Source organism: Megascapheus bottae, chromosome 4, assembly GCF_031878675.1.
Source record: "Megascapheus bottae isolate mThoBot1 chromosome 4, mThoBot2.hap1, whole genome shotgun sequence".
Taxonomy (NCBI): Eukaryota; Metazoa; Chordata; class Mammalia; order Rodentia; family Geomyidae; genus Megascapheus; species Megascapheus bottae.
The window spans coordinates 899,474-914,324 of NC_143512.1; the positions used below are offsets into that span (position 1 = coordinate 899,474).

The following is a 14,851-nucleotide window of genomic DNA, read 5'->3' on the forward strand; positions in this document are numbered from 1 at the left end:
ACAGCTGAGATGGGGGCAGGCCCCAGCCACAGAGGAGTGTTCCTCCGGTTCCCATAGCAACCAAGTCCCACAAGAGGAGTTCCAGGCTTGCACATCCTGGCCCAGAGGTGGAGCAGAGTCCCTGGCATATGGGGCCACCGGCCACTCCCCAGCCCGATTGTTAAACATGCGTGCATATGTGTATACACAGCCACACTGGTGCTTGAACTCAACGTCTTGCTTGGCCTTTAGACTCAAGGCAGGGGCTCTACCACTTGAGCCACACCTCCACTTCTGGCTTTTTACTAGATAACTGGAGATGACAGTCTCATGTACTTTTCTGCAGGAGCTGGCTTTGAATGGCGATCCTCAGATCTCCGCCTCCTGAGCAGCTGGATGACAGGCATGAGCCACCAGCCCCAGGTTCTAACCCTCGTGGTGGTTGATGCGATCAGACGCCTGAGGGTGGGGGGGTGCAAGGGTCAGACACGTGGGTGGACTGCCAGGTGCGGCCTCCAGCTCGGAGCCGGTGCTGTCCAGCGGTTCTGGATCTAGGGCTGGGGCGCAGGGGCGGCAGCTACGCGTGGACAGCCTTATGGATGGGTCATTTCTCTGTGAAGAAACTTTTGAGCAGCAGGACCTGGCTGAGGCTGACCACGAACAGGGCGATAGTCTCGCCCACTGACCAGTATGGGCCTGGGCCTCCCGCAGGCGGTAATGAGTCTTCGAGTCAATCACCATCTTCAGGGCCTGGTGAATGGGGACACAGGCTGACTCCATCTGGGTGAGATGGGTGACTCCCCATGTCTGGGAGAATGGAGGGCTCATCCGCCACCTGGAAGTCGAAGTAGACAGTCTTGTGGGAGAAGGTGGAAAACGCCCTGGTCCACCTCCTCATGGAAGCACTGCTTGGCGTTGTCTGGCAGCTCGAAGGCAAGCTAGGTGCCCCGAGATGGCCTGGCGCACAGCAGGAGCGGCAGAAGCCAGAGGGCGGGGCATGGGGCCCCCAGGCCCCCCATTGCGTCGGCGGGGGGGGGGGGGGGGGGGGGAGGAGGGGGGAGGGGGGAGGGGGGAGGAGGGGCCCAGCAGCAGCAGCATCCCAGAGCAGTGCCCAGACCCATGGGCGGAAGTCACAGTTTCAAAATTCCAGGACCGTCAAAGGTAGAATTAAACATGATTATCTTTTGGAAATATTACATAGCTACCTGAGAGATTGCTTCTACAAAGATTCTTTCTAAGGCCCGGCATGCTGGCCCACGCCTATAATCCTAGCTACTCAGGAGGCTGAGATCTGAGGACCCCGGGCACTGAAGTCTACGAGACTCTTAGCTCCAATTAACCACCAGAAAAATGGAAGTGGTGCTATGGCTCAAGAGGTAGGGTGGTAGCCTTGAGCTGAAGAGCTCAGAGACAGTGCCTAGGCAAAGAGTTCAAGTCCCAAGACCAACACAACAACAAGAAAAACAACAGCAACAACAAGAAGATTCTTTGAAGGGATGAACAGTTTAACTGCTGCAGGGACTGCAGGGTAGCAGGACCACTTATTTATCCAGTATTAATCTATTAAACACCATTATTAAAGCAAGAATGGTGTAAATGCCAAGGAGTGGAATTGCTGGGTCATAGGGGAGCTCTATGTTTAGTCTTTTGAGGAACTGCCATACTGCTTTCCATAGTGGTTGAACGAGTATACACTCCCACCAACTGTGTAGTAGTGATCCCTCCTGGCCACATCCCCTCCAGCATCTGTTGTTATTAGATTTCTTGATCATGGCCATTCTAACTGGAGTGAGGTAGAATCTCAGAGTTATTTTGATTTGCATTTCTTTTATGGCCAGAGATGTCAGGCATTTCTTTATATGTCTATACGTCATTCTTATTTCTTCTTCAGAGAAGTCTCTCTTTAAGTCTTTAGCCCACCTTTTAATCAATGGGATGGTTGTTTCTTTGAGGATTTGTTTTTGAGAAATTCAATTTTTTGAGCTATAGGTATATTTTCAATATGAGGCCCTTGTTTTTTGTATGGCTAGTGAAGATCTTCTCCCACTCTGTGGGCTTTCTATTTAACTTGATAGCTATGTCCTTTGTCATAGAGAAGCTCTGTAATTTACCCAAATATCCAGTAACAATGAAATACTAAAGGTACTAGCACAATAATGTTCATTGCAGCTTATTTACCATAGCTAAGATATGGAATCAATCCAGATGCCCCTCAGTAGATGAATGGATCAAGAAGATGTAGTTATGCACAATGGAATTCTATGCTGCCATCAGAAAAACTGACATCATCCCATTCATAAGGAAATGGAGAGACTTGGGAAAAAAATCATATTAAGTGAAGTAAGCCAGTCCCAAAGGAGCATAGACTCCATGGTTTCCTTCATTTTTAATAATTAATACACATTTAGGATTCACTTAACAGAGGATCACAGTAGGTCAAAAGCTGTGTGCATTTGTACAGGATGAGTCTAAACAAAATGAGCTCTAGGTTAATGAAAGAAGGGGTTTATCTTTGTGATTGCTCTGCTTAATGTTCTATGTGAAGCTCTTTCTTTTTTTCCTACTTATGATTAAGCTCATGAGGTTATTATATCTAAATGTGTATCCTGTTATACTGTACATACACTTATTTGTTTATTTGAAATAGGGAAGAGAAGGGGGAAACAAGATGACTTGGAGGATGAGGGGGAGGGAAAGGGGACTACAACACAAGGAGTATCAAGGTTCGAGAAGTAATGTACCTACTACCTGACAAATGTAACTGTAACCCCCCTATACATTATCCCGACAATAAAATACAATAAAAAAGCAAGAATTGTGTGATCGGAACATATATATCATTTAGCCACAAGAACATAATATAGTAATGGCAAATTCATTTGCATTCATGGACATAATGTTCAGAACACTCTGGAAATGACATTAACGTATATTTTCACCATTCTTTGCCTAGGGTAGTACATCATTTCACAACAGAAGTCACCCGTAGCTCGATATTGGTGGGTCACATGGGTAATTCCAGCTACTCAATAGGTTGATATGGGAAGATTTAGTTTTGAAACCAGTCCAGGCAGACATGTCTGGGAAACTCTTATCTCTAAGTAATCTCCAAAAGGCTGAAGTGGAGGTGTGACTCAACAGCACTGAGAGAAAAGAATCAAGCAAGAGTGCCACGTTCTGAATGTAAATGCAGTACCACCACAAAAACAAAAACAGAATAAGCAAAAGAACAAACAAAAAGAGATACATGTAGCTTAAACACATAAAAGAGGAGCAGAGATTTGCAGGAGAAGGATGACTATCAAACAATTAGCTTGTAAACCAGGGTAAATAGTCAGTGGTTTTATTTTCTTTTATTTTTTCATATATGTAAAAGACTTGTAAATATCCTGCCTTTAAGCAGCAGACTGCAATTTCAGTAAGAGAAAAATACTTAGAGAAGACTTATATTTGATATTATGCAAGTTTTGCATTATACAAAAGCTAAAAATTCTTTTATTACATCTACAAGATCAATATTACATTTCTTTTTTATTAAAAATTTATTAACATTGATTTTTACATCATATTTCAAATGACGTGCTTAACAAACAAGTATTCAAAAAGGGAATCTCTATATACAATCACTGGCACTTAGATTTTAGAACATAATTAAAATTAGGCTGAGGGTTTGTATATCATAGATACATATTAATCTAAGTACTAAAACATTACGTCTATAGAGTCATACATTTTTTTGTCTATGTAGTTGTGTTTATATTTCCAATACCATGTCCATAGCATTGGGTATGCAAATATTGAGTCCTCGCTCTTATACTATTTGGATCTATATTTCTAAAAAGAACTTCAAAGAGGCTAGTTAATATTTGAAATATTCTTGAATATTTATTCAGATTAACTTAGAAAAATGTCACTAAAATTTTCCAAGAGATTTATTGGATGCCATAAATAGATTCATTCTGACTTTTTATTCAAATGAGAATCTCCTGTTAATTATATGACTTGTCAAATATTTCTTGTTTATTTACATCTTTAAATTGAATACATATATGTTATAGATCAGCTTTATATAAATATTGTGAATTTTATTTTCAATGGCACTTAGGATAAGTCACTAATTGAATCTTAAAACCCTATTTCAGAGTCTGAGGATTAAGCAGTATTTGTATTTCTATGCCTTGTTAATTTAATTTATCACAATGTCCTCTGATGATTTTATGTAAGCAATCTAAATTTTGTTCTAAACAATGGAAAAATTGTAACAAAATAGTCTCAAAATTTTTATTTTGTCTGTAGTTAGAATAAAATAGTATTTATTACCCTATAGTTTTAATGCTTCAATATTCATATGATTGACTTATTTATCATGTATTTATAATACTTGATGTAGTTCATTTTTTATTCATTATTTTGCCAATCAAGAGCTTGAACTTAAGGCCTGAACACTGTCCTTGAGCTTTCTCAAGGCTAGCATTCTTCCACATGTGTCATAACACCACTTCTAGATTTTTCTGTGTATGTGGCACAGAGGAATTGAACCCAGAGCTTTGTGCATGCTAGGCAAGCACTTTAACAGTAGGCCATGCTTCTGACCCTATAATCCTTGATAAGTAGCTAGATCACACAGAAATTTGTTTACAGTGTGGCTAAAAATGTCCTACACTGCACAAATTATTTTTGACAATGTTACTCCTAAAAAGTGTCTGTAAATGACAGGTCAAAAAGTGAACTTAATAATGATTCTCTAAGTGTTAATACAAACTATTCTAAATAACTTTCAAGTCTGAAAATTTAAGATAAATCCAATGACAAAATAATAACTATTTACATTTCAGATGACTTTAATTTTTTTCATTCCACAGAGCTGAAGGAAGTATAATCAAATTGTCATTCACAGATCTGTCAAATACATTTTATGATAGATTGCAATGTGTGTTGCCTTACCCATGAGTATTTTAGTAGCTTTGACAATTTTTAATATTTTGAACTTCATTATATTTTAATTGACAATAATTATGTATTCTTACCCAATATTGTCTTATAGAAAATGTTTTGGAATATATATTTATGTGAAGTGGTTTACTGGAGTAAATGCATATGTCTATTATTTCACAGTTATTATTTTTTGTAGTGAGAACAGATTATACCTATATTCTTCATATTGTTAGGAATGCATTGAGTTTTACGTGATGGTATTTTACTGTTTTTATTGCCAGGAGTCAGAGGTGAAGAAGGGAGCATCAAGAGTTTGAGATGTGCTCAAAAATGCACAAACAAGATTTTCTTAATTGTAGTCTTCATTCTATATGATAGATCTCCAGAATTTTTTCATTCTTTCTGAGACCATAGTCTTTGACCAACATCTTCCATTTTCCTACCTCCTCTCTCATAATAGCATTACTTTTATCACCAAATTCCAGCACAGATTTTGCAAAACAATTTTTACCCCCGGTGTCATCCCAGTGAGTATGTAACATGTGCTTTTAGATCTGTCATGTACATTCTGTTTTGATAAAAGGCTCTGTCTTGTTCTAATAGCTTTTGTTGTTGTTGTTGTTATTTTCATTGTTTTATCTAGGCAGTCTGGTTTTGTTTTCATCTCTGAATTCCAAGTGAAATGCAGGTTAAAGTCAGAGAATTTTTAGCCTATCCACTAAATTAAAGTAATTGAAAATACATTTCTTCTTTTCTCCAGAGGAATAGAGACACAATGCTAATGAAAATTCTGTGATATGACTATGTAATTTGATAGAAAAGATCACCAGTTATTTCCAGGTCTATCAAGTTTCCCTTCCACCTTTCCCCCAACATTTGCTTCCTTCTACTGGGATTAGGATTGGTTTGTTGCTCTTTTTCCAAGAGCTTTAAGTGTGACATTAAATTGTTGGTTTGCGATTTTTCCAATTTGTTAATGAAGGCACTCAGAGCTACAAATTTTCCTCTGAGTACTGCCTTTGCTGTGTCCCAAAGGAGCTGGTATTTTGTGTGCTCCTTTTTTATTAAATTTTATAAACTGTTGAATTTCTGTTCTGATCTCCTCGATGACCCATTGGTGATTCAAAAATGTGTTGTTCAATCCCCATGAGTTACAGGGTTTTCGTTGTTGGAGATTGGTGTTCAGTTCCAATTTTATGTCCTTGTGGTCTAAGAGAATGCAAGGAATACTTTCAGTGTTTCTGAATCTGCCCAGGTTTTTTTTATGCCCTAAAATGTGGTCTGTTTTTAAAAGTGTTCCATGTGCTGCTGAAAAAAATGTGTATTATGATATTGCTGGGTGAAACAATCTTCAGATGTCTGTTAGATCGAGTTGGTCTATACAGTTGTTCAATTCTGAGGTTTCTCTGTTGAGTTTTTGCCTGGTTGATCTGTCCATAGGTGAGAGTGGTGTGTTAAAGTCACCAATAATCACTGTCTTTCGATCTATGTGTGGTTTTGGTGAAAGCAAAGTTTTCTTGATGAAGTTCAGTGCTCTGGGATTAGGTGTGTAGATATTTAGGATGGTTATGTCCTCCTGGAGGAGAGATCCCTGTATTAGTATGTAATAACCTTTGTCTTTTCTCACTAATTTTAGTTTCAAGTCTCTGGTATGAGGATGGCAACTCCAGCCTGTTTATGGGTTCCATTAGCTTGATAAACTTTATTCCAACCTCTCACTTTCAAAAAATGTTTGTTTTGGGGGGCAATATGTGTCTATTGAAGACAGCAGAATGATAAATCTTCCATTTTGATCCAGCTAGAGAGTCTATGCAGTTTAATTGGAGAGTTAAGTCCGTTGATATTGAGAGTTAGGATTGAAAATTATTTACTAGTTCCTGCCATTTTTAAAAGCTTTTATTAGGGCCTGTGGCTTCACAATTCTTGCGGTAGTTAGCTGGTATGATTTTTAGGCGCCGTTTTTTTCTGTCAGTATCACGTTTGTGTTGGTTTTCAATGTGTAGCACATTTTTGAGAATTTTTTCTAATGCTGGTTTGGTTGCTATGGAATGTTGCAACTTCTCCTTGGAATGGAAGGTTTTTTATTGTTCCTTCAGTTCTGAATGTTCCCTCAGTTATGGTTCCCTCAGATATGGCTTTCTCATGTATCTCTTTCTGTATGTTTTCAAACTTTTCATTCTCATATTTATCAATTGCATTTGTATAGCATTTAGAGGACTCTGTTTTGCCATTGACTGCTCCATTGCCCGTTTATATTGGATGAGAGATGCTATTTCTTGGTTTGCCATTTTTCTTGAGTTTCTTGTTCTGTCCATTTGAAAATGGGAGCAAGATTAATACTGCACAAGATTATATTTTTTAAGATATAACCAACCTAGAGCTCTTTAGCTGGCCAGACAGTAGATGTTCACAATTTTAGATTGGTATTATCACTCTCTCTCTCTCTTTTTGTGAACATATAGACAAATCTAATACATCACCGGTCAGTCACCGTTTTATGACCAAAATAAACCCCTAAACCCAATCTCTATTGTATTTAAGTCCCTCTGGACCTACAGTATAATTGAATGCCTAGATAAACATTATTGCTCAACCACCATCAATTGTAGATCCATGCGTTATAAAAATTGAAGGATGAATAGAGGAACAGAGATAGAAAAATAGTATGAAAAATGAGGGAAACCATTGAGCCTAAGTTCCTTTGAGTCTGGCTTACTTCACTTAATAGGATTTTTTCTAAGTCTTTCCATTTCCTAACAAGTGGGTCAATGTCGTTTTTTTCTGACAGCAGCATAGAATTCCATTGCGTACAAATACCACAACTCGTTGATCCACTCATCAACTGAGGGACATCTAGGTTGGTTCCATATCTTTGTTATGGTGAATAATGCTGCAATGAACATTGTTGTGCTAGTGGATTTAGTATGCCCTAGTGTCTGGATGGTTGGGTAAATGCCAAGTAGTGGAATTGCTGGGTCATAGGGGCGCTCTATGTTTAGCCTTTTGAGGCACTGCCATACTGCTTTCCATAGTGGTTGAACAAGTTTGCACTCCCACCAACAGTGTAGTAGTGATCCCTCCTGGCCACATCCCCTCCAGCATTTGTCATATAGTATGAAGCTAATTAAAAGGACCTCCAGGATATTGAAACAAAAGCCATATAATGAATTATTGTTGTCCTTAATGTGCTATGTTATCTCTCATCTCCTTTGCTGTCCCTTGGGTATCTCATATTGTTACAGTATCTCACTTTGTTATCTGATATATTGAATTTATTTGTATTTGGTTATTTGAAATTTCATAGGGAAGGGGGGAAAACCAAGACGGGGGGGTGGGTGGTGGGTGGGGGGAGGGTAATGGGTACCAAGACATGTGAAAGGGTATCAATGTATATGAATTAATGCACCTTCTATCTGGCAAATATCATGTAACCCTTTTATTAATTACAATAAAAATATATAAAAAAGAAAAATAGTATGAAAGACAAGTGGGGAGGTAAGAAAAGAGTAATGCAGGAGTGTAAGATTAATATAGTAATGAAGAAAAGGGATAATATAAGGATAACTGACCTAAGGTGGTAGAAAGGTAAAATAGTTGAGTAAAAAATTTAGAAAAAATAAGATAAAACTTATGAAAATAAGAAGAGTAATAATAATACATAAAGAAAAAAGACATATATAGGAGAGTTCAATGATAAAAATTTTTAAAAAATAAAAATAAACAAAGAAACATAAAGAAAAACAAGAAAAAAATGAAAAAAGTTGGGGGGAGATCTCACACAATTGTGAGTTCTTAGACAAGAAATACTAGGGCTGAAAACCCAGAGATTAAAAAGCAGGTGACTGTATCCATAAAAATATCATTTGTATCCAGTCTGTACCCAGCGCTGTCACTATGTTTCTAGGAATGACCACACTGACAGAAGGAAAGCAGGGGAAAAAAAAAAAAGGAAAGAATCATGACATTTAAAAAAAATGGTGGAGGTAAAATGGAAAAAAAAAGTAAGAACACATAAAAATGCAAATGATAAAAGGTAGGAAAGAAAAAGGGGGTATTCTTCAGTTTGTTTTTTGGGGGGTGGGGAACGGGATAGTAAACTTGTGTCTCCACTAAATTCGGGATCCAAATACTTCAAAAATTATTTTTCTCTTGCTATTTGGCTTTGTGGTTTTTCTGATCAGTTTGCTTGATTGGGCAGAAAAAAAAAAACAAAAGCTGGTGAAGCTGCGAGCGGCTTTGCTTACCAGGAGTGTGGACCCACCAATGGGAAGGAATTTCCTCTAGCAGTTGGGGAGTGTGGGTGTCCGGCTAAACTGTCTCTGGGTAAACCTTTGCCATTTTGAATGATGGCACTGCCAGCACCATTTCTCAGGCTCCAGTTGGTTTGGCAGGGTCTTTGCCAGCAGTCAAGATGGTGCTGCTCTTGTCTGGTGGGGGAGGGGATTCCTTCCCAATGCCATTCCATGTGCAGAAATGGAAACTTCTCTACGGAGTTACTCACAAATTGCTGGACTTTCTGGTTCCTTGAAGCTGGCAGGTCCTCTCCACTGGGCCAGGTGACGGCTCTGGGCTCTGTCTGGCTCTGTCTGGAGCTGGCAAGACTGCGCTGCCAAGAAGCACTGCCTGCTCAGGTTCTGGAGGGAGGATTTCTCTCCACAGCGGCTCCAAGCCACTCCATGCTGTCTTCTTGCTCTGGTTTCCTGCTTTTCTGCTCTCTGACTGAGATCTCTATGGTGCTATAGCTTACTTAGGATGGATCTTTGGGTATGAATTTTCCCCTACGATGCTAGAACTGGTATCTTGGCGAGAGCTCAGAAAGCCTCACACTGAACCACCGCCATCTTCCTCCAATCCTCTATTTTTTTAAAGCAACTTCTTCATGAAACTACATGTTTCAAGTTCATTTAGTATGTTTCTGTCACTGCTAAATTTTCATAAAACTCTCTTAGGGTGAAAAGAAAAGCCCCAATTTGTGGAACTTACTGCTTTATGTTCTGTAAACATTCTACCTTGGCCAGTTTCAGCAGAAGGTCACTGAATGCCCAACATCTAACCAGACCAGAGTACATCTCCCAAATCACCAAGAGGTATAATTTCAAGATAATGTAAGAGATGCTGAAATAATTAGTTACTCTAAGTAATTTTGTCTGTAGAGTATGGTCATGGAGTAAGACGAAAGAGCTTATGGTGGGATAAGCCTGTAATTTCAGCATTTGGGAGACTGAGGCAAGAAAGTCAAGATGTCTCAGCTAGCCTGAGCTACATATAGAGATTCTCACATCCAAAGGGAAGAAGAGAAACTAGTTGAGACACATTTGTTAGGCCATAGATGAGCAGACATTTCATAAACCTGGCTTCTCCCAGACAAGACATTCTGCCATCTATCCTTAATGTCCTCATCCTTTGCCAGCAGGAAATAGCCACAAAGAATCAGCGCCCCTTTGTAACTATCAGTTGCCATAACAGCCCGACTGGACAAGAAGCAAAAACTAAGAAATTCAGAGCCAAAGTATTCATTCCATAATGTATATAAAAAGAGGGCCAGGAGCATAGCCTAGTGGTAAGAGTGTTTAGCTAGCATGCAAGAGGCTCTAGGTTCAATTCTTGGTACCACATATGAAGAAAAGCTGAAAGTGGTGCCATGGCTCAAGTGGCAGAACAGTAGTCTTGAGTAAAAAGTGTCCAAGGACAGTGCCCAGGCCCTGAGTTCAAGCCCCAGGACTGGCAAACAAAATTATATAAAAAGTTGCTCTTTATAAATCAGGTATGGTTTTCCTCTTAGTAAGATTCTCTTCCATAATTTTATTCATATATCAAATTTATAATACATGAAATACAGGGTAATATTTGTCTCTAATATTTTGAAAATGTATTACTTCCATTAATAAGAATGTTTACATTAAAGCCCTAGAGAGGCAAACAAAAGATTACTGATGCTTACAGATTATTAAAGGCAGCAGGACAGAATGTCGAATACAAGAAAGCTTGTGCTAGAAAACAAATATGAGAGGGTTGAGGGGAGAGGAAGTAGTGGGTAACAATGTTTGAAAAGAAATGTATTTACTGAGCCTGGTGTTTGGCCTAGTAGTAGAGTGTTTGCTTACCATGCACAAAGACCTGGGTTCAATTCCTTGGTACCACATATATTGAAAAGCCAGAAGTAATGTTGTGGCTTAAGTGGCAGAGTGCTAGCCTTCAGGCAAAAGCCCAAGGCCACTGCTCAGGCCCTGGCAAAAAAAATAAAAGAAGAACTGTACTCACCATCTTATGTATGTAACTATAACCCCTCTGTACACCCCCCTGACAACAAAATTAAATTAAAAAAATATGATATCGTGATTAATGTGTACACTATTTTAGTTTAATTAGTTAGAGCCAACAATACTGATTATAGTAATAAATGTAATTTAGAACCTTTGGTAAAGTTAAACAATTTTGCATAACTTAAAATATAAAATTTAATTAAGAATTTATTTGTTTGTTTAAATGTGTCTGACTTGGGGCCTGAACTCAGTGCCTAGGCCCTGTCCCTGTGTTTTTCTAAACAAGGTTAATGCTCTAGGACTACCCTTCCAACTTTTCTTGGTAGTTACTTGGAGACAAGAGTTTGGCAAGATTCCTGGCTGCATTCAAGCCAGGGTTTTCAGACCTCAGCCTCCTGAGTAGAGAGGATCACAATTGTTAGCCACTAGCACCTGGCTTACATTTAAAATTTTATGAGGATTGTTTGAGTTTGCCTTCTGGATGGCATTAGTACATGCCACATTAAAAACAAAAGAATAAACTAAAGAAGGCTTCACAATCTGGGACTTTTGTTCTTTTAAACAAAATGTTCTGTTACATTATTAGCAAAAGGAATTATCAGTCTGTTACTCTTCCCATAAAATATTTTCTGAAAACAAACCTCTTCTTTAATACTTTTATGTTATTCCTCACACAAGCTGTGCTAACTGCTCAAAAAATTATTCGTCTTTGTTGTTGTTTTGGCAGTATTGGATTTTGAACTCAGGTCTTACATTTACTTGGTTTATTCAGTTAGGTCTCTGACTGGTACATAACTCTAGGCCTGCTCTTTGCTGATTATTACTTGGAGATGAAGTATCTTTTCTTTTCTTCTAGGCCTGGCCTTAAACCACCATCTATTCAGTCTCCTGAAGAGACAGGATTATAGGTGTAAGTCATCCACACCCAGCCAAAAAGATATTTTTAAAGAGAATGATATATCTATGATTTATAGATGATGAAAACCAGTGTTGCCTTCAGTGTAAACCCTGTGACAGCAAGGACATCTATCTTCCCTGAACCCCAGTGTCATCACATTTGCTGAAGACTTGAAATTAATGAAGAACCAGGCGAGCTCTCTTTTCCAAAACATCATTCCTGATGTTTATCCATGTGAGAGACATGGAACCTGAGTACTGTGAGAGCCTTTGGTCCCGGGTGGGTCAGACAGGAATGTAATACACATGCCTCTCATCATCTGCCTGCAGCCTTTAGTTAATTTTGTATGGGTAAAGATGGCTATTATAAATGGTTATTTGGCTCTTCCCTGGTTAAAGGGTCCCCATTTCTTACCTTCTCTTGCAGACTCATAGATTTACAGAATCCACAGTGAAAACACGTGGGAAGACAATTTAAGAAAAAAGTATTTTCCAAAGTATTTATGATTTTAAAAATTATAACCACCAGGCACCAGTGATTCATGTCTATAATCCTAGGTACTCAGGAGGCTGAGATTTGAAGACAGAGGTTCAATACCATCTGGGGCAGGAAAGTCTGTGAGATTCTTATTTCCAATTAACCATCAGAAAACTGAAATGGAGCTATGACTCAAAGTGGTGGAGGACTAGCCTGGAGCACAAGAGCTCAAGGATAGTGCCTAGGTTCTGAATTCAAGCTCCATGGCCAACAAAAAAGAAAGAGTTATAATCATTGAGAAACTTTAATATTAAAAGACAACTTAGAACAATATTTCCTTCAGTAGCCTAATTTTGCCTTCAGTGTCTAATAGTCACCAGCCATGTGTAGCTATGGCGTATATAAAATATACTTGGTATTCACTTCCTTATGAATGGAACTATAATCTCTATACATTACCCCGACAATAAAATTAAATTTTAAAAAAGGAAATATACTTGGTATCACATGACAAAATGACAATACTTTAAGTGTAGTCAGTTCAGTTAATTTCTAAAATTAACTATTTCTTTCAATGTTTTTTTTCTAAATGTGAACTTAAACATCTGAATATTGCTGTGCAAACCTGTTATCCTAGCACTTGGGGAGGCCAAGGTAAGAGAACATTCAGTTTGAGGCCACCCTGGGAGATGTTAAGTTTAAAATGATAAGTGTTATTTTTTGTTTTGTTTTGTTGTTCTTTTTGAGCTATAATCAGATGTCAGCCTAGGATTACAAGTGCGAGCCATTGACACCCCGCTGCAAGCATGTTCTTTTGATATCTATCTACCATACTCCAGGAATAATTCTAAATTCTAAAATTGTATTTTGTTTTATTTTTGCCAGTCCTGGGGCTTGAACTCAGGGCCTGGGCACTGTCCTTGGGCTTTCTCAAAGCTAGCACTTCTACTACTTTGAGCCATAGCAACACTTCTGGCTTTTTCTGTGTATGTGGCACAGCAGAATCAAACCCAGGGCTTTGTGCATGGTAGGCAAGCCCTTTCCCTCTAGACCACACTCCTGGTCCCACAATCATTTTATTTTAAGTACATATAATCTCTTACACTGTTGTAACAAAGATTTAGGTTATTTATAAAAATATGAGAAAGATACTCTTAATTTTCAAAAGCATTAAAAAAGTTTATGAGCCATAAAGATTAAATTCTGTAGACTATAGCTTATAATATACTTACTAGTCCTTGAATAAACATTGTTAAAATAATTTCTTTTGAGTGTGATCAATTCTTGGAGGAAGGAAATATTTAACTAGCTGGATGTTAGTTTTTCATACACCATTGAGTAGATTAATTGTATGACTACTCCTCAGATTAATAATGGGTATAAATAACTTTTTATTAAAATATCTAAGAAAGTGAATCAATTATTTGAGTGAGTGAAGTTCTCCATTTTATTTAGTGGCCATACTCTAAACTCATGAATAAAACTATATTTTTGTATTAACAATTGTATTATACAAAACTACAAAGTTCACTCAGTAAAAGAAAACAGCTGAGAGCACATAAAAACCTTTGCTAACAAACAATATAAATATGCAAATATTTCAAATTTAAAATTCATTTCTTATTATGTCTTTATATTCTCACCCCAGAAAAGGAAAAATAGATAGAAGAAAAGATTGCTATGTTAATTAATTTGATTTGGATTATCACTTTATAATGCTCATATATGTCAGAACATCATGTTGTACTCATTACAGATATATAATTTTGTCACATGCTGGTAAAGTATTTAAATTAATTAAAATAATCATTTTTGAAGTCATCAGACTTTCCTCCTTTGAGGAGAAACTGTATAATTTTCTTATAAACAAATGAAAGCATTTTAGAGGGTTTTTTTTTTCCAAACCAGACATTGTATTACAGAACAATTTTGTTTTCACTATGACATAGAGGTAAGAGGAGAAAATAGGTCTTAAAAATGTCAGTGATATTTTCTCAACTTGTAAATTTGCTAGCAGGCATTAATCAATTCCTCCTGCTGGAATGAAGATGAAAGCTTTTAAGATCTTTTTTTCCCCTTTAACAGTTTTTAAAAGTTCTGAAAGAAGCACATGCTCCATAAAACAGAAAGATAACTCCTTTATAGACACATTAGACTTGATTGGAGAGCGCATTTTCTCTGCTTACCTGGTCAGTGATTCCTAAAATTAAAAAAATAGTAAAAATTTGACATATGTGATTTCTTTTTATGTGATGTCTTTTTAAATGAAGTGTCTTCAATCAAATTCTTAACTTGTAGT

At 37.7% G+C, this 14,851-nt stretch overlaps 1 pseudogene; it reads right to left on the reverse strand.

The window, feature by feature from the left end:
- Window positions 1-556: 556 nt before the first annotated feature.
- Window positions 557-998, reverse strand: LOC150063862 (transmembrane emp24 domain-containing protein 3 pseudogene; annotated as a pseudogene).
- Between the last annotated feature and the right edge of the window lie 13,853 nt (window positions 999-14,851).